A 25,180-nucleotide genomic window follows, 5' to 3' on the forward strand; every position below is an offset into this window, starting at 1 on the left:
GTTTGGGAGTGGAGGAAGAGGGAGTGGTTGTAGGAGGTATATGTCTGCTGTGTTTGGGTGCAGGTCCATGGGCTGGATGCTGTTGTGAGGTGGATGGCTGTTGGGTGTCTGAGTGCTTGCGTTTGTGTACTTTGGGAGGAGGGGGCACAGACACAGTGGGAGAGGACACAGGGGACGTGTGCATGGATGTGGGGGTGGTGACTGCCAGTGAGGGGTGTGTAGTGATACTCGTGATGGTGATGGGGTAGTGAATGAGGATGTAGTGCCTGCAGGTGTGAGTGGAGACGCTATGGGGGGGTGGTGGACAACGAGGAGGAGGGGGACACAGTGGAGGCAGTGGATGTTGGTCTGTCTGCATCTGGATGATGTTTGTGTGAGTGCCTGTGGGGTGATGTGTGGTGCTTGTGTTTGCCTGAGCCACTCCTGTGTGTTGTCTTGGGTGCATGCTTGTCTGAATGTGTGCTTGGGATAGGTTGGGGTTGAGGGGATTGGGACTGGATAGAGGAAGTTGGAGGGGGAAGTCTAGAGACAGGGACAATGACAGCCATCAGGGAGGAGGGCAGACCCTGGATTGATGTCTCTTGGGCTGCCATGACAGAGTGAATGCCCTCCAGGAATGCATTTGTTTGTTGCAAATGGCCTGCCAGACCCTGGATGGCATTCACTATGGTTGACTGCCCAATAGAGATGGATCGCAGGAGGTCAATAGCCTCCTCACTCAGGGCAGCAGGGCTGACTGGGGCAGGGCCTGAGGGGCCTGGGGCAAAGGAGATGCCCACAATCCTGGGTGAGCGGGCATGGGAAACTCGCTGAGGGGCTGCTGGGAAGGCAGTACTGGTACAGGGGGTGGCGGCTGTACCTGTAGTTGGGGTGGGCACAGAGGTGTCTGCCACCAGCAGGGAGCTTCCATCGGAGGAGGTATCACTGTTAGAACTGTCCCCTCCTGTATCCGCCATGGTGCTCCCCTCGCCCTCCGTCCCACTGGTGCCCTCAACATCGGTAGATTCAGCCTCATGTGCCATGTGGGATGCAGCTCCTTCCGTCGCCAGTGCCACTTCTCCTCTACTAGATGATACTAATGCACATAAGGACAGGGTGACAAAACAAAAAGGAGGGGAAGAGACAAAGGAAACACTTGGTCAATGGCAGCCCCAACAACACAGTTGGTGTACACAGCACCCTCACACAGGGAACAGGCCTACGCATTCTGCAACACATTACCAGTCACAATCCTAGTCACCAGCCAAAGGACAGGAATACCTAACGCCAATAGCTGCATACCTGACACCCACTGACCCCTGCCCAGTAGTGGATGCCTACCAGCTTTGTAGGAGGTGGTGTTCATCAGCCCCTGCCTAACATGGGACCTACCCTGCAATGTCGGGCCTGGCCTAGGGGCACCCACAGGCCCACAACCCCCACCTGTAGACCACCCCACCACACGCAAGTAGTAGATTTGGAAACTGTACGCACACCCTTGTGGCTGCTGTGATCGCCTCAAGTGCCCATCCAGCTCCGGATAGGCCACCGCCTGTATGCGGAACATCAGGGGGGTCAGGGTTCGAGGTGCACCCTTTCCTCGTTGGGAGGCCATCCCCAGCTGGGCCTCCCCCATCTTCCATGCCCAGTGTCTCAGGTCCTCCCACCGTTTGCAACAGTGGATGCTCCACCTGCTGTAGACCCCCAGGGTCCGCATGTCCTTGGTGATGGCACGCCATATACCCTTTTTCTGATGGACGCTGACCTGCAGAAAAATACACATAGAAGAAGGTCCGTCCGGCCTGTTACACTCATGGCCCACCATATCCATCCCCTTACGTACAGACATTGCCCACCATACATGCTGCACGGTGCCCAGGACCCTACACCAACCACCCCCTTAGACAAGGCCCTCACACACAGCACTACATTCATTCATGCCCCATGCATTGTGCGCACACTGTACTCACCTGTTGGTCTGGAGGCCCATACAGCATTCGGTACTGGGGTAGGACCCATCCATCAGTCTCTCCAACTCTGCAGCGGTGAAGGCAGGGGCCCTTTCCCCAGTGACTCGAGCAATGGTCGGTTCCACACACAGGTCACAGCAGCACTTGCAGTGTAGGTCCTCTCGTGTTGAATGTCAGGTAGCAAGTGAGAGAACAGATAGACAATGGCGGTCACGTGTGCGGCGGTGCATACCGTCACCTCCGACTTACTTTACCATTGGCCACTGTAAGCCATAGGGCCCAATGCCAACCAATGAGGAGTTGCATGGTGGTACTCGACCACCTCCCGCAACGGCGCACTACGTCAGCGGCATTACCTAATTTCCACATGTCCATCCACACAGGACAGGTGGGCGCCATTTCAGGGGAGGCAGGCCATGGCACCTAACTGCATCACAGTACACATAGGCACCATTTGGGCCTATCCAAAACCATACTGTTACTGTCACAATATGCAATGCAGTGTACAGTTTGGAAATGTGGAATACTGACCAGCTGCTCACTCTTTTGCCCCCTAGAGTAATGAAGATGAACAGGAGATGGAGACAACCCCCGTGTACAGACCACTGGTGGGCTTGGCAGCAATGGAGGACAGGCACATTATCCTCACCTATAGGCTGGACAGGGCCACAATCAAAGAGCTGTGTCCCCAATTGGAGCCAGACCTGATATCTGCTATCCGTCACCCCACTGGGATCCCCCATCTTGCGCAAGTCCTATCTGTGCTCCATTTCTTGGCAGCTGGTTCTTTCCAAGTGACAGTGGGCTTGGCAGCAGGAATGTCTAAGCCAATGTTCTCAGTAGTGCTGACCAGAGTGTTGTCTGCCCTGATTAAACGCATGCGCAGCTACATCGTTTCCAGCAGGTGGAGGATTTGGCCACAGTGAAAGCTGATTTCTATGCAATGGACATATCCCCAACATTATTGGATTGGGGCTATTGATGGTATACGCATTGCATTTGTCCTCCCCACCCCAGAGAAATGAACAGGTGTTCAGAAATCAAAAGAGCTTTCACTCCATGAATGTGCAGATAGTATGCCTGGTGGACCAGTACATCTCCCATGTCAATGCTAAGTATCCTGGGTCTGTGTATGATGCCTTTATCCCGAGGCATAGCAGCATCCCATATGTGATGGCTCAACTCCAGAGGCACCGGGTGTGGCTAGTAGGTGAGCAAATGGTTCCAACCCAGTATATGTTGGTGTATGGGTATAATGTTGGCCCTAATGGTTACTGTTTGGCTAACAGGTATCCACCGATATTTGCAGATGACTCTGGTTACCCCAAACTCTCATGGATGGCTACTGATCCCAGTGAGGAATCCCAGGACAAGGGCAGAGGAATTTTACAATGAGGCACATGGGTGAACAAGAAGCATAATCGAGAGGACATTCAGCCTCCTGAAGGTCAGATTTCGTTGCCTCCATCTAACAGGTGGTTCCCTGTGCTACTCACCCAAGAAGGTGTGCCTGATCATCGTGGCATGCTGTATGTTGCATAACCTTGCCTTGAGACGCCAGGTGCTTTTTCTGCAGGAGGATGAGGCTGGAGATGGACATGTGGCAGCAGTGGACCCTGGGGATAGTGACGAAGAGGAGGCAGGGGATGAGGATGAGGACAACAGAACATCAATCATACGACAGTACTTCCAATGACACACAGGTAAGACACTGTAACTTCACCTTCCATTGACAGTTTTGTGTTGGACATTGTACATGGCAGGCTGATTTTCCAACTACTATAGCCACTTACTGTACCCTTTGGCATCTCTATTTTCAGATATCTATGCCGCACTCTGGCTCCTGGTGTGTTGACTGCTGCCAACTACAGGTCTTACCTATGTATAAATTACTGTACAGTTGAATTGCAATGTTTACAGCTTGTTAAACAAATACATATTTCAATCAATTGACAGACTCCATACTTGAATGCGTTCCAAGGGTTCCAAGGGTGTTTATTTAGGTGCTAATAAGTGGAGGGGGTATTGCAATGGGCTGGGTTGCTAATGGAGGAAAGTGGAGGGTAGAGTACAGTCTGTGGACAGGGTGACTGAGTGGGACACAAGGGTGACATTCAGGAGAGTCTTATTTCCTGGTGGGGTCTTGGCAATGTTCTCTGGCTATTGCCTGGATCGCAGGGACCGTTTGAAGAGTGGTTCTCCTTCTGCAGGGGGAGGGGTGATGGTGGCCTGTTGTTCACGTGGCAGGGCCTCCTGTCCACTAGCGGCAGCAGAGGTGGAAGGCTGTTCATCATTTTGTCTAGTGTCAGGGGTCAGTTGGTGTGCCACGGCCTCCCTCATGGTGTTAGCCATGTCTGCCAGAACCCCTGCGATGGTGACCACGGTGGTGTGGATGCCCCTCAAGTCCTCCCTGATCCCCAGGTACTGTCCCTCCTGCAGCCGCTGGGTCTCCTACAACTTGTCCAGTATCTGGCCCATCGTCTCCTGGGAATGGTGGTATGCTCCCAGGATGTTGGTGAGTGCCTCCTGGAGAGTTGGTTCCCTGGGCCTCTCCTCCCCCTGTCGCACAGCAGTCCTCCCAGCTTCCCTGTTGTCCTGTGCCTCTGTCCCCTGAACCGTGTGCCCACTGCCACTGACCCCAGGTCCCTGATCGTCCTGTGTTTGTGGGATGGCCTGGGGTCCCTGTAGTGGTGGACATACTGCTGATTGACGTGTCCTGGGGACAGTGGTATCAGCCCGCTGGGTGGGTGCTGTGGTGGCGTTTCCTGAGGGGAGAGGCTCTGTGGTGGTATGGGACTGTGCCTGGGCTACCGACTGTCTGGAGATCCCTGATGGGCCAGGTTGATCATCCTGATCCAGGCGTCCAGAGCTGCTGTCATCACTGTGGGCCTCTTCTGGGGGGAGATTAGATGTTGCTGGCACCACCTCTCTGGTGACGTTGGCTGGGGGACCTGTGGGGATGTAAATGCAGGCCCGTATTTATACTCCGTTTGCGCCGAATTAGCGTCGTTTTTTTCGACGCAAATTCGGCGCAAAACTTACGCCATATTTATACTTTGGCGTTAGGCGCATCTAGCGCCAAAGTATGGGCAAATAGCGTCATTTTTTTGCGTGAACGCCTTCCTTGCGTTAATGAGATGCAAGGAAGGCGTTCCCGTCTAAAAAAATGACGGCGACGCAAATGCGTCGTATTTATACTCCCGGGCAAAAATCACGCCCGGGAGTTGGCGGGTCAAAAAACCCCGCATTTGCGCCACTATTTAACGCCTGGGTCAGGGTAGGCGTTAAGGGGCCTGTGGGCTCAAAATGAGCCCACAGGTGCCCTCCCCTGCCCCCAGGGACCCCCCCTGCCACCCCTGCCCACCCCAGGAGGACACCCAAGGATGGAGGGACCCACCCCAGGGACATTCAGGTAAGTTCAGGTAAGTATAATTTTTTATATTTGTTAATTTTTTTTGGTGGCATAGGGGGGCCTTATTTGTGCCCCCCTACATGCCACTATGCCCAATGACCATGTCCAGGGGACATAAGTCCCCTGGGCATGGCCATTGGGCAAGGGGGCATGACTCCTGTCTTTACTAAGACAGGAGTCATTTAAATGGCGTCTGGGCGTCGAAAAAAATGGCGCAAATCGGGTTGAGGCGATTTTTTTGCCTCAACCTGACTTGCCCCATTTTAAGACGCCCTAACGCCATTTTCCCCCTACGCCGGCGCTGCCTGGTCTACGTGGTTTTTTTCCACGCACACCAGGCAGCGCCGGTCTGCTAGCGCCGGCTAACGCCATTCCATAAATACGGCGCCCGCATGGCGCTTCAGAATGGCGTTAGACGGCGCTAAATTTTTTTACGCTAAACTGTGTTAGCGCAGTTTAGCGTCAAAAAGTATAAATATGGGCCGCAGTGTTATAGTTTCTGTGTGTGCCGTCTTCTGCATGATCGTGTTGCCCTCCATGGTTATTATTGCCCTGGCAGCTTAGCCTTGTGTGAGTAGTGATTTGGTGGGCTAGGTGATTGTCTCTAGTGTGCATGCTTTAGTGATGTGTGTCCATGCAGGTCTGTGATGGGGGCCTGTGCATTGGAGTTACATGCAGGGCTTGGCATTGGGATGAGTGGGTTGTGATGGTGGGGTGTATGTGAGGTGGTGGGGGGATGGGGTGAGGATAGGGCAGGGGTATGTGATGGCATGCAGTTATGGGGGTGATAGTAATAGAGAGTTGACTTACCAGAGTCCACTCCTCCTGCTACTCCTGCCAGGCCCTCAGGATGCATGATTGCAAAGACTTGCTCCTCCCATGTTGTTAGTCGTGGGGGAGGGTGTGGGGGTCCACTGCCAGTCCTCTGTACTGCTATCTGGTGTCTTGCTGCCACGGAACACATCTTCCCCCGTAGGTCGTTCCACCTCTTCCTAATGTCATCCCTTTTTTTGGGTGCTGTCCCACAGCATTGACACTGTCCACGATTCTTCGCCATAGCTCCATCTTCCTAGCCATGGATGCCTGCTGAACCTGTGATCCTAATAGATGGGGCTCTACCCCAATGATTTCCTCCACAATGAACCCTAGGTCCTCCTCTGGAAACCTGGGGTGTCGTTGTGGTGCCATGGGTGTAGTGTTTGTGGTGTGTGTGAGGGTGTGTGGGGTGATGTGTTGGGGTGTGTACTGTAAGGTGCGTGGATGGTGTATGGGTGATGGTGTTTAGTGGATCTAGTTCTGTGGGTGCTCTTGGTCTGTCTCTATCAGTTGGCAATATTTGTTCATCATAAGGGGTTGTGGGTATTGTTTGTGTTTGTTTTATAGTGTTGTGGGTGTGCTGTGTGCATGTGTGTCAGGTGTGTGTAGTTTGAATTGTCCAATGTGCTGTTGTTTTGTTAGGTTGTGTGTATTTTGAGCGCAGCAGTATGTACGCCAATGGTTTACCGCGGTTGAATGTCCTCCACGGTGATTCGTGGGTCATAATGCTGTGGGCGTAGTTCTGTTGGCGTAACTGTGTGGGTTTTGGTACTACCAATTTATCACTGATCTTTGGGCTGGCTGACTTGTGTGTGTGTCTGTATAGTGATGGATTGGTATGTGTGTGTCATAAAATGGGTAGCAGTAATCCGCCCCAGTATGTTGGTGGCAGTCGGCATGGCCGTAAGCGGGACTTAACGCCAATGTCATAATGAGGGCCATAGTTTGGAAGGCATTTGAGTTGAAGAGGACACTTTTCATTTTGATAATAGGATGAGAGCAATGGACAAAATGGTTTTGAATCTGAAAAGATGCAGCCAAAGGAAAAGACTTATTAATCAATGTAATATTTGTAAAGAAATTAGTGGAGAATGGAAACATATATCCAGCACAGAATCTTACTTTAATAAAGAAGCATATTTGCAAGAAAATGCATTAGTACATGCAATGGATTCAACTGGCCGATGTTATGAAATCAAGAAAGGACTCCAATTAAAAAAGAAAAGATTGTTTCTAGAGATAAGGAAAGATTGATAGCTGAAGATGTTCAGGGGAGACATACACAGTGGCCTGTTTACCAGTGGGGTTGAAGTGGTAGTATTTGTACCATTCAGCAACAATCTACTGATTTATTATAAGCTTTTGAATGTGAATTTCCAAGTAGATCTCTTAAGAGAAAAAAAAATTGCAGGGCTTAGATCCTTGCAAAGTAAGAAAGGTAGCACATTTAAAAGGACATTCTCTTGCATGTTTATCTGGGTAGGTGTGCCAAAGCACCTTAGAATGTTAGCACTTCACCATTCAAAGATAAGAAGTTTAGCTAGGAGAATTTACTATGTGATGGCACCAGCAGTAGGTTTAGGAGAGATGAAAAAAGTACTTTTGCAAGGTATTGTGCAAGAGGTAGAAAATGTTTGTGACAATGTCCAGTTTAGGTTTTTTGGCTCTAAAGAGGATTGTAATGTGAATGAGGAATTTGTAGGTGCAGATATTGTAGAAGAGAGTTCAGGAACTGGCAGTAACAACTTCCAGGAAGAGATTACAAAATTCAATAGAACTAGTTCTGAGAAGGCAAGCTATGTTTGCATTTGCTGTAGCACACTCACTATAAGATACAAACACAAAATGTTGATGAATTTTCAAAAACTGAAGTGGAAAAGAAGGAAAAGTGGAAAGAACTTGCTGGCTATTTGCTTGTAGAAGAACGTTTTGACTTGTCAATTCGACAAGTTATTTGTAAGTACTTCTATGACAAGTTAGAGGATGAGAGAACACCAGTTGGAGCAGTGCATAATGGGCTAGACCTTAAAACTATTCCAAAACAACTACAAGATTTCAATTTATATGAATCTATTGTTATACAATCTGTGCATCCATTTCAAGCAATTATACGTTTGGAACCTGTTAGACTTGTCTTCCTTTGCGTGGTCTCCCCTAACTTTTTGCCTCATTTTTCCAGGTTGTTGATGTGCACTGGTCTCTGTTTTTGCTTTTTTTGATATTCTGGGCACTTTACCACTGATAACCAGTGCTAAAATGCAAGTACTCCTATGTAAAATGTATGTGTAAATTGGCTTATCTATGATTGGTATATTTGATTTACCAGTAAGTCCCTAGTAAAGTGCACTAGAGGTGCCCAGGGCCTGTAAAGCAAATGTCACTAGTGGGCCTGCAGCACTGGTTGTGCCACCAACATGTGTAACCCTGTAAACATGGCTCAGACCTGCCACTGCTAAACTGCCAATTCAACATGGCAAGTGCCAGGCCTAAATCTTCCCTTTTTATACATGTAAGGCACCCCTAAGGTAGGCCCTAGGTTGCCCCATGGGTTGGGTGCAGTGTATGTTAATGGTGGGACATGTACTGATGTGAATTACATGCCCTAACAGTGAAATACTGCTAAATTCAGTCCTCACTTTCGCACAGCCTCTCTCTCTCATAGGTTAACACATAGGCTGCCTTTAAATATCTTTAAATTGAAGATTCCCTTTGAGCGCATATATAAATTTGGAGTTTAGGGTCTCTGAGCTCACAATTTAAAAATTCATCTTTTAGTGAAGTTAGTTTTTAGATTGTTAGTTTGAAAATGCCACTTTTAGAAGTAGGCTTTTTTTGCTTAAAACATTCTGTGACTCTTCCTGTTTGTGGATTGTCTGTATGGGTCGGTTTGACAGTTGGGCTGTTTATGAATCTCCTCTTTATCAATCAATCAGTTTTTGTAAAGCGTGGCTACTCACCTGTGAGGGGCTAAAGGTGTGGGGGGAGGGAAGGGGCCTGATCCGAAGAGTCACGTCTTGAGGTTCTTCCTGAAGATGGTGAGCAACAGTCGTTGTCTGAGGTGCAGGGGGACGTTGCTCCAGCTCTTTGCTTCAATGTAGGTGAAGGATCGTCCTCCACGGTGGATTTACGGATGCGAGGGATGATAGCCAGTGCCATCTGGGAAAAGCGGAGGGATCTGGCGGGGTGTGGAAGGAGACGCAGTGGTTCAGGTAGGCTAGTCCTGCATTGTGTGTGGCCTTGTACGTGTGGGTGAGTAGCTTAAGACCATTCGCCTCTCGGCTGGTAGCCAGTGGAGGGTCTTCAGGTGTTGGGAGTTGTGTTCTCTGCGTGGTAGGTCCAGAATGAGTCTGGCAGTGTTTTGGATGAGTTGTAGCTTTTTTATGTTTCTACTTTAGGTGCCGGCATAGAGGGGGTTGCCGTAGTTGAGCTTGCTTGTGACTAAGGCCTGGGTGACTATCCTGCAACAGTCTGCTGGGATCCATCTGAAGATCTTCCGAAGTTTGCGGAGTATGTGCCAGTAGGAAGAGGTGACTGAGTTTACCTCCTCATTGATTGGGTCATTGATAGGGAGGAGTTGAGGACCATGCCTAGGTTGTGGGCGTGCTTAGTCGGTGCAGGGGATGCGCTGAGGGATTTGGGCCACCAAGAATCATCCCAAGCTGAAATGGCGTTTCTGAAGATGATGATCTCAGCCTTGTCGGAGTTGAGCTTGAGGCAGCTTTCTTTCATCCAGGTGGCAACGGCTTCCTTTCCTGAATGGAAGTTCCTTTTGGGAGTGTCCGGGTCTTAGGTGAGAAAAATGATGAGTTGTGTGCCATCGGCATATGACACGATGTTCATACTGTGGCTTCTGACGATGGCTGCAAAAGGGGCTATGTATACAATGAACAGTGTGGGGGCACAGTGAGGATCCTTGGGGGACTCCACAGTTGATTCCTGTGGGTCTGGATCTGTAGGGTAGGAGTCTGACCCTCTGCATCCGCCCGGAGAGGAAGGGATGGATCCATTCCAGGGCTGTTCCGCGGATTCCTATCTCGTGGAGTCTGGTACTCAGGGTGCTTTGGGAGACCATGTCAAAACTGCTGAGAGGTTAAGGAGTATGAGTGGTGCGGTGTGGCCACGGTCTAGAGTAATCGGATATTGTCAGTGGCTGCCAGGAGGGCTGTCTCCGTGCTGTGGTTGCTGCGGAAGCCAGACAGGGAGCTGTCCAGGAAGTTGTTGGCCTTGACGAAATTCCGTAGTTATACATTGATTGCTTTCTCCTGTACTTTGGCGGTGTCGGGTAGTAGTGAGATGGACCGGAAATTCTTTAGTTCTGATGGGTTGGCCGAAGGTTTCTTCAGGGGAGGGCTATTTTGGCATGTTTCCAATCCTCAGGAAAGGTGCCAGTGTTGATGGAGCAGTTGATTGTTTTCCAAAGCTCTGGGGAGGTGGATGCGCTGGCTCTGATGTATATGTGGTGCGGGCAGGAGTCTGTTGGGGCTCTGGAGTGGGTGCTGTTCATGATGCTGACTGTTTCCTCTGTGGAAAGCATGGACCAGCTGTGGATGGTCTGGGTGGGTTCTAGGGGGAGGCTCGGTCACAGGTTCCAGTGCCAGGCTTTTCTGGGAGGAAGCTGTCGTAGATGTCCTGGATCTTGCAGTGGAAAAAGATGGCAAGTTTGTCGTAGAGGTCCTGTGACAAGGGATACTGGTTGGTGACTGAGAAGAGTTCCTTAGAGTGGTGTGAGGAGAATTCGATGCGCTTCCGGAGTGTGTCCTTCCTCGCATTCTTGATTTTTCGGCAGTGGGCTGCGGTGGTGGCTCTGAATGAGGTGAGGTCTTCGGTGGTTTGGCTGTTCCTCAATTTGTTCTCTAAATGTCTGCGGGTACGCTTTGATTCTTGGAGTTCAGTGGTGAAGCAGCCGGTTTTCTTAGGTATGCGTTTGGCCAATGTCAACTGGAGGGAGGCTAGAGTGTCATCGCATTCGGTGATCCATGCATTGAGATTGTGCGCTGCTGTGCTGACATAATTGGAAGGAGGAGGGAGGGATTTGGCCAGCAATGAAGTTAGTTGCTCATTGGTGATTTAGTTCTAGTTCCTGTGAGGGGCCCTGGGGTGAGGCTGCGGCTGCTGGGTGTGGTGATTGTGAAGTGTCTACAGCGGTGGTCGGTCCAGTCTGGGGTGGAGATGGTCTTGATGGTGATCCGGTTGCTTGAGGTAAAGATGGGGTCCAGTGTATGTCCTGCGATGTGTGTGGGTGTGGAGAACAGCTGTCTGAGCCTGAGGATGGTGAGGTTCTTGAGTAGAGGGTGGTGTTTGGATTAGCATGGTCCTCAAGGTGGAATTTCAGGTCGTGGAGGAGGAGATAGTCATCTGATGTCGGGGCTAGGGGGTAGCAATGTCTACAACATCATCTATGAAAGCTGGGCGGGGGCCGGGTGGCCAGTACGTCAGGGTTCCATGGATGGAGGAGTTATGGTTGGAGAAGACCAGGAAGTGAAGGTGTTCCATGGTGGTGCATTGTTGTTTTGGGACAGCCTTGACACGTAGTGAGGACTTGTGTACGATGGCAATTTCTCTGCTCGGCCAGGAGGGCAGGTCCCTCCTTAGGATGCTGTATCTCTCAGGAATGACAATGGCGATGTCTGGTCCAAAGGTGAGGTTGGTCCATGTCTCGTAAGAAGGCAATGTACGGGCATGGTTGATCAAATCCCAGAGTTCAGTGGCAGGCTTGTGCAGGTGGCGGATGTTCAGGAGTAAACATTTCATGGGGTTGTGGAGGTTGTTGGTATCTCTGTGTGCGGAGAATACGTTCAGATTGTAGAGGCTGGTGCTGAAGTTGCAGTTCCTGCAGGTGAAAGGTCCATGGGTGTCATTGGGGAAGATGATGCAGCAGTTGCAGATACATCCGGTGTTGAGGCAGAGGAGGGTCTCGACGTCGTAACGGATCACGGAGTGGTTTAACAAAGATCCAGGCTTCCCGGCACTGGGTGTGGTCTGGATGCAGACGGGTGCAGATGGGCTTGCCTTTGACGTGTCAGCGGCACACCCGCTGTGAGCGGCCACCAGTAAGAAAGAGGGGTGGGGGAGCGGTCAGCTGGAAGGCAGGAAAAAGAGCTTCGCTGGCGGTGTGGGGATCAGAGGAAAGGAGAGGAGAAAGGAAAAGAAAAAGGAAAAGGAAAAATGAGTGAAAAAGAAGAGGAAAAACAAGTGAAAAAAGGCAGAAAAAGCAAGAGTGAAAGAGTGACAGAGAGAAATACTTCCTTGTGATGGCCACTATACCACCAGGGATGAGGCACAGGGACAAGCCAGTGGGTGGAGGAGGGCCTCGAACTGAGAGTCAGGAGGCTCTCAGTTCATCCCAGTCAGAAGGCAGAAGCAGCAGCCAGAGGAGCTGGGGTGGGCAGCAATTGCCCTCTCACAGAGCTGCAACTGCCATTTAGAAGGGGAGGAGGGTGGGGGAGAGGTCAGCTGGAAGGCAGGAGGGTGGGAAAAGGAGCTTCACAAGGGGCATGGGCAGAGGAAAGGAGGGGAGAAAGGAAAAGAAAAAGGAAAAACAAGTGAAAAAAGGGCAACAGAGAGAAATATTTACTTGCGATGGCCACTAGACCAGCAGGGATGAGGTGCAGGGACAAGCCTGTGGGTGGAGGAGAGCCTCGAACTGAGAGTCAGGAGGCTCTCAGTTCATCCCAGTCAGAAGGCAGATGCAGCAGCAGCAGCAGCCAGAGAAGCTGGGCAGGGCAGCAGATGCAAAGTGACAGTGACACAAAGGAGCTGGGTTGTAGTCTGCATATCTGATGAGCCATCTGTGCTAAAAGGAGAGAGGAGTGGACACTTACACCTAAAAGGGCAGTGCCTTCCCTCACACATGCAGTCTCCAACCCCCTGGTGTGTATCTGGGGCCTGGCCTGGGCAAGGCAGGATCTTTTGAACAACAGAGACTTTCCTTTGAAGTAAGTCTACTTCAAAGGCAGAAAGGGGTTTAAGTATTCGACTCAAAACCCCTGAAAATTAGATAACTTCTGAATTCAAGAGGAACCTCTGCCAAGGAGAAGAGCTGAGAAGAAGTGCTGCTCCTTCCTTGACTGTGGTTTGTTGGGCTATCCTACAGTTGCTGCTTCTGCCTGTAAAAGGGGACAAAGACGACTTTGATGAGAATTCTTACTTGTGAAGAATCTCCATGGGCTTGAGTTGAGCTTGCCTCCTGTTTTTAAGTCTCAGGGCCATCAAAGACTTCCTCTGCTAAAATCTGGACTCTCTACTGAGACTCCTGCCCTGCCAAGTGGTGCCCTATACAGTCCCTGGGTCCTAGAGAGGTGAAGTTGGCAGACAAGAGCTGAAAATCCATGGACAGAATGCTATGCGGAGAAATTTATGATGCACCATCTGCAACGCAGCTGATAAACAACGCGCCACTCGCTTTGTGGCTGAAATGGACACTCCAACTGTATTGCGGCTGGGAGATCGGCGCAACGCCCGCTTGTGGCTGCTGATAATGACGCAATAATGACACAGCATGGTTTTCTAAAACTGTGCAACAGGATTTTCCACGCATCTTTTCCTGGGTGTCAAAGGCAACCCGACTCTGCGCGGATCCGAGGTGCCCCATGCAGAAATCGATGCATCGCTATCTTGCGAGGGAGAAGAAATGGCGCAACACCGACCCGACAGGAGAAGAACACAAAGCACAGTCTCCCTTGCGATGAAGGAATCGATGCATCACTGGCCTTTTCGAACACAAGAACACCTGTGCAGCTTTATTTTTAATGCTAACCAGGTACTTTGTGTAACAACAGCATTCTCACTGTTTTTTTAAGGATTAATACTCCTAATTGTTTTGGTCTTGTTTGATTTAGATAAATAATACCTATTTTTCTAAACTGCTGTGGTGTCCATTTTGTAGTGGATCACTGTATTTCTGTGTGCGTTTGTATAAATACTTAACACTTTGTCGCTGAGTTAAGCCTGCCTGGCTACCAAGGGGGTTAACTGAGTGTGATTCTCCTTTATCCTGACTAGCGTGAGGGTCCTTGCTTGGACAGGGGGGTAACCTGATGGCCTACCAAAGACCCCATATAAAACAGAACGAACGACAAGAAAATTGCATCCCACAGAGTTTTTGAACTGTCTTAAGGAAGAGTAGTGTATTTGCCATTAGACTGTAAAAAAATGTTGAAACTACAGGAGTTGAGAAAGATAATGAAGAACCACTTATTAGTTTGGTAAACAGTGTACCTACTAAGAATAAGAGTTGGTTGATGTTAATAAAGTTAAACAAGCCACATTATAACTGGAACAAAATAATGTCGATATAAAAATGTTGATGTTGAGAATGATGTTGAAAATAATGATGAGGATGATGAGACTTTGGGCCTTATTATGACTTTGGTGGACAGAAAAGCCTGTCTGCCGCAGTCCTGATGGGTAGGTTACCTCCAGTGCGACAGCCATCCCCCCAGGCCAATTATGAGTTTCCAGCTGGCCCAGCGAGAAACAGCCTACAGCATTGTCTCCAGCTCATAATAGAGTCAGCAGCAACGCTGTAGTGCGTAAGGTGAACATTGCGATGGGGCTGGCCAGGGGTACCTCTGCACTGCCCGTCTCAAGTTACCACCATGAAATCGCTGGCTGAGAAGGGGGATGCAATCCCCAGGGTGGCACTGTTGATACTGTTTCTATGAAAAAATACTTTTGTACCACGTATAATTATTATCAACATCTTTGTAGGATGTGAGGGTTATTTTATTGCAGGAATTATAAGATAAGTTAAATTGTATTCAGAATTTATACTGAGAAAAAATTATAGTTATTTAAAGAAGCATATGGAGAGTTTAGAATTATTATGCATGGTATAGTTCATTTTCAGTAACATACTAGGCTCTTATGGGTTATTTTTCAAGTCCACATGACTGTTCTCACCCACAGTTCAGTGATGAGCAGCTATATAAACGTATTTTATAGTGTAATAGTTTAGGAGTTGAGAATAGTGGAGAACGAAATATAATATGTCAATAAAGTATGTAATTACTGTGTTAAAATTTAAAAGATGCTTCTACTTTCTTGATAATATTATAATTTAGATTTCAGGTTACCAAGTTGTAATAGATATAAACAGTATATACAATTTTAACTATTATTTGTGAATTTTTATCTTTAATACAGACGGAAGGACAATTTTGTATGATAAATACACGTAAGGAATTACTTGTTGCCTTATTATTCCATTAACCATACATATAGTTATTCACCCATTCACTCAGTTTTAGGGAGTCATTCTGACTTTGGCGGGCGGCGGAGGCCCGCCAAAGTCCCACCGTCAGAATACCGCTGCGCGGTCAAAAGACCGCCGCGGTAATTCTGAGTTTCCCACTGGGCTGGCGTGCGACCGCCAGAAGGCCGCCCGCCAGCCCAGCGGGAAACCCCCTTCCATGAGGATGCCGGCTCCGAATGGAGCCGGCGGAGTGGAAGGGGTGCGACGGGTGCAGTTGCACCCGTCGCGATTTTCAGTGTCTGCTTGCCAGACACTGAAAATCTTGGTGGGGCCCTGTTAGGGGGCCCCACGACACCCGTTACCGCCAGCCAGGTTCTGGCGGTCAAAACCGCCAGAACCAGGCTGGCGGTAAGCGGGTTGGAATCCCCATGGCGGCGCTGCCTGCAGCGCCGCCATGGAGGATTCCCCAGGGCAGCGGGAAACCGGCGGGACACCGCCGGTTTTCTGTTTCTGACCGCGGCTGTACCGCCGCGGTCAGAATGCCCATGGATGCACCGCCAGCCTGTTGGCGGTGCATCCGCGGTCCCCGGCCCTGGCGGTAGTCAACCGCCAGGGTCGGAATGACCCCCTTAGAGTCAGTTATCCACTCATTCACTCATCATTCACATCCGCATGTACCCAATCAATCATGTCTACATCAGCTTATACACTGTAACACTAAGATATACAATACATTATTCACCCAGTCAGTTACCTACCAAAGCACTTATGCATCCAGTGATTTTCCCATAAATCCAGTTAAACACACTGTGGGCCAGATTTACAAGAAATTGTCACATCAGCTGTGATGCGTCACTTTTCTTGTGCCCCCTCCTACAGGCACCTAACGACACCATAGTAGCGACGTATTTACAATACAGTGCACCATGGAGCACGTTAGGACAATAGTGTCATAATTTATCACACTATTGTGTTACTTTGCAGGATTAGCGCCATAAATAGTGGTACTAATCCTGCAAAGTAAAGGGAGGCCCATTGAAAGTAATAGGTGCATCATTTTAGCACCTGCTGAGAGTAGTCATTAAAAATGACATTAAAATTGGTGCAGTGAAAGGTTGCAAATTTCACTGCACCATTTTAATGGGCCGCCAACCGTCGGAATGCCCCCCTAGCATACATTATGCCTGGCGCAGGCATAATGTGGCACAAGGGGTCGCAAAGGGGTGCAATACAGGCATTGCACCAATTCAGAAACATGGCAAAGGAGAGTGGCCTCCTTAACGCCACATACGGCGTTAGTGTGGCGCTAAGAGGCATAGGGCCTTGTAAATCTGGCCCTTTAACTTACTTGTAGATGTACTGACACACCCAGGCAGTCACCTATGCAGCCACTAATGCACCCATATAGAGAATTATGCACAGAGATACTCATCTATTTAAGCTTTCACACTGTCAGTCAATTGACTATAAAGACACTCATCTATCCATTTAGAAACCTGTGCAGGCAGTTACGCACCAAGATACTCATACATTCAGCCACTCATACATACACAGTACCATGCATACAGTAACTCACAGCTGCAGTCACTCACCCATACAGATACTTATGCAACCACTCACTCACCTATGCAAACACTATTACACCCAGTCAGTTACTCATATGCAGACTTGTGCACCCAGTTAGTGACCTATTCACTTACTTATGCACCCAACCACTCACAAATACAGGCACAAAGTCTCCCAGTGAGTTACCTATTTACGTGCTCGTGCACACAGTCAGTCAGCTATAAAGTCATAGATATACACCTAGTCACTCACCCATAGATGCACTCATGCACACAGTCACACAGTATTACAGCTATACATGGTGCCAGTTACTCGACTATTCAGGCACTCACCCATGCAGTTGCTCATCTATAGACACCTAGTTACTCAACCATGTAGCCACTTATGGATCCAGTCACTTACCTATACAGCTACTTATGCGGTCACTTACTCACCTACACTGCTATTCAGACACCCATACACTCACCCATTCAGCCACTCATGCACCCTTCCACTCACTGATACAGTCACTTATACACCAAATCATTCATGTATACATGCAGTTGCTTATGCAGTCACTCACTTAAGGAGATATTAATACATGCTGGCAGTTACCCATAGATGCGCAATCTGTTACTCAACTATATATGCACTCACACACCCACTCATTAACTTGTACATCAACTCACACACCCAATCTCTTACTGATTTCAGCACTTATGTACTCAGACACTCATCTATTCAAACAATGAGACATGCAATCACTTAGCTCTGCAGCTACTTATGCAACCATCACTCACCTATACAGGCATGGACAGAGCCAGTAACTCGCTCACACAACTACTTATACACTTACTTACTCAGCCATACAGGCAGTCATGCACTCAGTTACTCACTGATACACCTCTATACGTAGTTAGTTGTTCACCAATACAGTTACTAATACATTGAGACACTCAAATGGAAAATCAGTTAGATATCCACTTAAACACCTATTCTTTGACAGATGCATGCAATCAATCACCTATACAGGGATGTTTGCACCCAGACATTTAACCATTCAGCCAGTCACAGATACAGCCACTGACCCATGCAGACACTCATGCAGTCAGTCACTAAACCATACAGGCATGTATGCAACCATTTATTCACATACATACTCATTCACTCACTCATACAGCACCGGATGGACCAAGTAACTCAATCATAAACCCACTTCACATCCAGTCACTTGTCCTAAAGACACATATGCACTTAGTAAGTGACCCATGCTCCTACTGACACACTCTGTCACTCACTCATAGAGCCAGTCATGTACAGAGACACTCACCCATGCACCAAACAGACACTCATGCACCCAGTAACTTACCCATACAGCCACTGTTGCATCCACTCACTCACCCAAACAACCATTATGTACTCAGTGACTCACCTGTACAGCCTTTAGCATATCCAGTCTGACACCAATGCAGGCACTCACACATCCAGTCACTTACCCATGCAGACACTTCTGCATCCAGACACTCACTATTCAGCACTTATACATGAAGTTACTTATCTACACAATAATGCATACATCTACTCACTGAACTACACAGCACTGATATATTCATGTACTTACTGATCTAGACACTGACACAGTCACCCTGTCATCTGCATAGCCACTAACACACATAGAGACTCACAAATTTAGACAATCATCCATTAACTCTCTCATACACTAACTCACTCACCAAGTCACTAAACCATACCGTTAATTACACATGCAGTCTCTGACGTATATAGACATGCACACATGCTTTCACTCACCTATAGATCCACACATACACTCTGTCACTCTTCAAACATATCAATATATTTGTTTTGTTAAAAGAAGTATGTTGCGCTAACGAGGACTGTTTTTAGATTTTTTGTGTTTTTTGAACTAATTTTGATTTGTTTTTGCGTTGTTTTAGCTATATAAAAAGAACATTTGTTGCAACAGCAACTGGAACAACATCATATTTCTAGAAAAACAGAGAAACCCAGAGGGAAAAGAAATCAACATATGTGCATGTTGATAGTGTCCCTTATGTTGGACATAACTTGCTCTCCAATACTGAGAACCTTATTACAGTTTTTGAAAAAAAGACCAACTTGTGTCACTTAAAAAATCAAAGGTTACAGGGATGTTTTAGTTAGGCTCACATTTTAAATGTATGAAACCACAGAAATTCACCAGTTATAGTTAGAGTTATCTCGAGTAACTATAACTCATGCCCAAGGTAACTATAACTTGCACCCTCACCATGCACAGTTTTTTTTGGCAAAAATGTTACTGCAAATATTACATTGATATTATCAATGATGTTATCAAAGATGTCCTGAGTGCCGTAATTCGTGGGGTAATTAGCAGTGCGAGTTTTGGTTACCTTAGGGCAAGTTTTATAGTTACTTGAGATAAATCTAATGTAAAGTAACTTTCATTACTATACGTTAATCCAACCATCACAGCACACAGCCTTTGGCCAGCATAGCTGTGGTTGGCCAACCCCTAAACCAGCCACACCCTGCAAAACCCCCCCTTGCCCAGGCCGATCTTGGCCCAGCGGACCCCATCCCCCAGGGTCCAGCCCAAACATTTAATGTTTGTGGGGGTGCAGCTCCCCGCCCCCCATCCCCAGGCTGACCTCCTCCCTGGGACCCCACCTCTTGTGGCCCAGTCTCGTTATAATTTTTATTTGGGGGAGGGGGTTGTGTGCCCCCCCAGGGACCCCATCTCCCAGGGACAGGCCAAAACATTAATTTTTCTTGAGGTGGGGTGCCACGCGACCACCCCTCCCCAGGCTGTTATCAGCCTGAGTACTCCATCCCATAGGGCCTGGCCTAACCATTACTTTTTTGGGAGGGGTCCACCATGCAGCCACCCTCCCAATGCCAATCTCGGCCCTGAGGACCCCATCCCCCAGGGCCCATCCTAATTATTTATTCTGATTTATGGGAGGGGGTGCATGGCCCCCTTCCCAGGGCCAATCTCAGCCTCAGGGACACCATGCCCTGGGGCCCAGCCATGTGACCTCGGTGCCTCCCAGGGCACCCAGTCACAATGTTGGGTGCCAAGGTGGGAGCCCGAAGGCCCTCATGGTCCCAGCTGGATCCCCACCTCCTGTGGGAGCCAGCATTGCTAGAGCAGCTCCCTCTCTGTGAAAGCAATAGTTTCCTCTGTCTCCCTTCCTGCATCTTTGCGGAAACTTCTGCTCACAGCAGGGGAGGGCTGTTTGCAGCCAAGCCACAGCAAGCAGCTAGGTCTGGGGGTTGGCACTTCAGGATATATCAGGATTTGTCCCTAGGGGGTGGTGGTCCCCAGGGCCATCAGTGGCTCAACGAGCGGGGCCACGCAATCCCCCTCCAACAAAAGAAGCCCCAGGGAGGTGGTGGTCCCCTGTGCTGTGGGGGTCCAAAAGAGACCACCTTTTCTTACTTTTGCTTCAGAGAGGTGGTGGTCCTCAGGGCTGCAGAATGCCCTTGAGAGGTGGTGGTCCCCAAGGCTGTGGGGGAGGGCTACACAGCCCCTTGCAAAAAATGTAAGAAATGACTAGGTGGCCCCCGCATCTAATGTAATTAGGGCCCCGGAAGGTGGCAGTCCGCAGGGCTGTGGGGCAGGAGCAGGAGAGCCCCCACATTGAAATATTAAATGCCCCCGGGGCATGATAGAAAACAAGTGCAAGAGGCTGTGCTTGTTTTTTTTTTTTTTAATTGCCAGGATTCATGACCTTGTTGCAAATTCGCAGCAATCTTTTTTTTTAAGTGCTCTAGAATCCCACCACCAGAGCTAAGGGGGCACGGTGTCCGCACTCTGGCCATTTTATTTATTTTTAGTCTTCTTTTGGTACTCGGTTAAAACTGAGTCCCAACATGGCTGCAAACACTTCCTTGTTGAAGTGCTGGCAGCCAATCAGATCTCAGCACCAGATCGGGATGGGTCGCGAATCCTTCACATCCCTATATATGCAAATTTGGATTTTCTTTATTTTCTCTAAACATATTGCAAGGATTTACACCAAATCACAAAAAGGGTGCTTTCTGGACAAAGAGCTACCTTTCTGACAAATTTGGTGTAATTCCGACTGGCAATTTGGGTGATATTGCTGTTCAAAATCCACATAGAAAAATGAATGGGTCAAAAGTGTTTTGGGACCCCCCCCTTTTTCTCAGCCCCCACTTGGCTGATCACCCTGAAACTTTCCAGCTGAAGTGAGCATTGTATTTTCTTGGAAAAATTTTGTGAAGATTCAACAAACGGTGCCAAAGTTGGTAGCAAAACAAAAAACCTTTTTTCAATAGAAAGTAGATCCTAGCTATAACTCCCTAGTGGCAACTAGCATTGTATTTTCTTTGAAAATTTTGTGAAGATTCAACAAACGGTGCCAAAGTTGGTAGCAAAACAAAAAGGTTTTTTCAATTGAAAGTAGATCCTAGCTATAACTACCTAGTGGCGACCGCCACTAGGGAATGTATGTATATATATATATATATATATATATATATATATATATATATATATATATATACACAAACAACTCTCCCTTCATTGAAGCATAGGTTTCTGCAGACTATAACCCGCACCCTCAACCATGCAATGCTAATTACCCCAGATATTACAGAACTCATGATAACTTCTATAATGTCATTACAAATATATATGAAATATTGCACATCAAAATATTGAAGAAAAAACTCTGCATTGCAGGGCGCGAGTTATGGTTACCTTAGGGTGTGAGTTACAGTTACAAGAAATAACTCTAACTATAACTGCTGAATTTCTATGTTTTTGTACGCGTAAATTCAGAAGCTAACTTTAATGTCGCTGTAACCTTTTGGTTTTTACAATATATATATATATATATATATATATATATATATATATATATATATATATATATGGTAACTAGGTCCTAACTATAACTATATACATATATGTGTGTGTGTGTGTGTGTGTGTTTATGTGTGTGTGATGGATTTCAAAGTACATAATGCAGTGTGGAACTAGGCTTCTATGTTTTAAAATACCACTTTTATTTATTTAAATGTTTTCTTCCTTGCTGTTTGTCATTGTGGAACTTTTTGTCTATCTATATCAGTGGAGAAGTACAGGCACATAACCCTTAGGAATCTGTGAGATCTGAGAGACTGAGAGGCCCTCATCACGTTCTCGGCGGTGGACATTTTTCATTACACCACTGATGTTCATAGAAATAGCGAGGCAAAACAATAAAAAAGACAATGTTTATTAGAGTCAAGAAGGATGGGGTGAAAGCTATCAATCAGCATTCTTTGATCATGAAACCCAAAAGAGTGAACTCAGGTAAATGCTCTTTTGAAGAGTTTAGGGATATAATACATGGTACATAAGATCTCACCAAGTTCAGTCTTGAGCAATTGTATAATTTAACGATATGGTTCATTCAGAAAGAGCAGTGTATCATATTTTTGCTTAAAGTGGATGGCCTCTGAGGCCATACCTGGAAATGGCAGTGCCATTGGAAAAAAATAATAATATGCCCTTATTGGATGGTCTACAGCATCACAAGTCCGGGGTGTAAGCACATTTACATCACTGTGACATTCCAGAAAAAATATGCAATGATAGTAAAGCCCTGAGCTCAGGCAGGTCAACGGCATCCTTGATTCTAGACGTTTGTTATGGTCGTAGCCCATTTGCAACGGCTACCCTATTATCAGTGAGTGCGACTGTCGCACTGCAGGAGTATTTCCATTTCGGTCTAGTCCACCCCATTTTTATCTCAATACCCTATTCACAACACCATAGCCTTTGCGAACACATCATTGATGTGTGTCCTACCTCAGTGTCCCGATACAGGCAGCCTCTCCATGTAGAAATTCATAAGTTAATACTAGTGTTTTGTCATTGTCCCTGACAACCTTTTTTTAATTTGTTGTTGTAGATCGGTGAAATATTCTGCCGCGTTATGGCCACTCTGCGTTATGCTAGTAAGGTAGAGTGTTGGCCAAATTGCGCCATTTGCCACGTGGCAGACTGTTTTTTTGTGCGTGGCTCACTAACGGTAAGTTGGCAAGCTAAATGCGGCGTCCACTAGCGCACATCTTAGTAGCAAAGAGGGTACCTGGTGAGAAGTCTCTAATGTGGGTGGTCACAGAAGGTCTTGACCGTTCGGGGTGAGAAAGCTGCCACTGCAGTAGAAAATCTGCTTGAGGGGCAGCAAAATCAACTCAAGAAGCTAGTGCCAATCGTACTGATTTCTCAGCATCGAATGAGCACCCGGTGCCAAATCACAGTGTAAGCAGCGCCTATTTCAGACCGTTCACATAACTCATTGGCCTCTACATACCTGCATGTTCTGGGAAACAGAATACTACACTGCTCCATGTTGTATTTCATGCTTACACATGAAGGCGTAATGTTCCTAATGCACGTTATATCCACATACTTTGAAAATATCCATCTTTTCAAGGAATGTAGCTATACATATCGTCAAGGTACACACATGCAAAGTTAAAAATAGTTAGGCAAAATAAATCTATATTTACAAATTTAGATTTACCTGATGAACATAGTTGATATTCTGGATTCCATGTTTTTCTATGTAGATGTGAAAAAATGTTGGTAGTACACCTAAGGCATCATGCCTCAATAAAGAGTTGAAAGTCTTATTCTAATTCACAGCTGCCTTATTCGTTAATGTTTTTAGGCTTAATCAAGTATTGTAACTCCAAAAGACTGGTTTTGCCAAAAGGTTTGGAAGATGGGTTAAGTATACAAAATAATCTGCAATCACCTGGGTTGGTAGAATTACCTTTGTTCAAAAATGCCACCATGTGGCACCTCTTCAAATCTAAGTAATTATGTTATCATTCAAGAGTTAATTAAATACAAAAGTTAAGAGAAGCACTGAGCAGTATGGATCTTTGAATTTTTTTCGAAAATTAGGATATCTTGTTTTGGGATAGTAGTTGATCTGGACCCCAAAGATTTAGCTCTCATGTGTAGATTGGTGACCTGTTCTGCATTTAAGTGCTTGTTTGTCTAAGCAGTTCAAATTGATCAACCCCCACAAGAACGTGTAATCAGACAATTTTGTTGCATGTTTATTATATTCATGCTCCGCATACTGCTTGAACTGCTTTGTTTCATATGTAGTTATTGTATTATTCTTCGTGGCTGCACTACAGAGTGTGCAGCCAGGAAGTATATTTTCCCTAAATGTTACTGTGTACACCATCTATTACGCTGTAAGTGATGTGTTCACTATTGCCTTGTTGTACCTGTCTAAAGTGTCTTGCCACCGGATAACTATTATCCTAATTATCAATTACTCTCAAATGTTGCAGTATTCCTTTGTGTACGGATAGCTCTGTAGTGCCTATGTACCTCTCCTGACAAGGGAATTCCAGCATGTACGCTACAAAATCATCTCTACAGCTATGGTGACGTTTAGCTGTTCATAATAAAGGGTTGTCAACCAACCTTTTTACTTTTTCCCTGTTTGCACGCTTTGCACTTCATGCATTTGAAAAAGTCCCTTCTTATGCTTTAGCCAGCCACCTATTTCTTTATCTCTCAAGTCACTATACACCAACACATCCCGCATCGAGGGTGGTCTTTAAAAGGTTACTGCCGGTTTATTTGTTATTATATCTCCTAATACAGATCAGATTTCAGAGCAGGCCAGTATTTGTGTTATATGGTTCTTAAAGACTTATGTTCTTTACTGTGAGTTGTTATAAACCTATGTGTATGGGAATCGGTTTTAGACATGTTTGTTATTTTTATCTGTTCTAAACAGTATATCTTCCCTTTTCAAATTATTGACCCTTTCAGTGGCTCTGTGTAAGGTAACTTCTTTGTACACACGGTCTCTAACAGAATACGGTGGATGAGGCGCAATGTGGTGCGGCCTTCACAGCGGTGAGCAGCCACTCCGAGAAAGGAGGACAAGGCATTGGGGAGGCTGATTGTTGGCCCTGGTGGCAGCGTGGGTGATGGATGAGCCTGGGGGGGGGGCAGGCTGAAACCTGGCAGGGTCCCTCCCCGTGAATGGTGTTGGCCCGGAGCACGAAACGACGAGGCCCTATGGGGGTAGCTTGTGCAACATAAACAGCCTACGTGGGCAGCGACAGGAACCCTGAAACTTCAGGGCCAGCTGGGGAGTCGATAAAATGCTGAGCATGGAAACCGGCAGTGCTGTTGGTTGGTGGCAAGTGAGGACACGGCATAACAGATCTCTGCGGCTACCTAACTAATGT

Source organism: Pleurodeles waltl, chromosome 4_1 (genome assembly GCF_031143425.1).
Source record: "Pleurodeles waltl isolate 20211129_DDA chromosome 4_1, aPleWal1.hap1.20221129, whole genome shotgun sequence".
Classification (NCBI taxonomy): Eukaryota; Metazoa; Chordata; class Amphibia; order Caudata; family Salamandridae; genus Pleurodeles; species Pleurodeles waltl.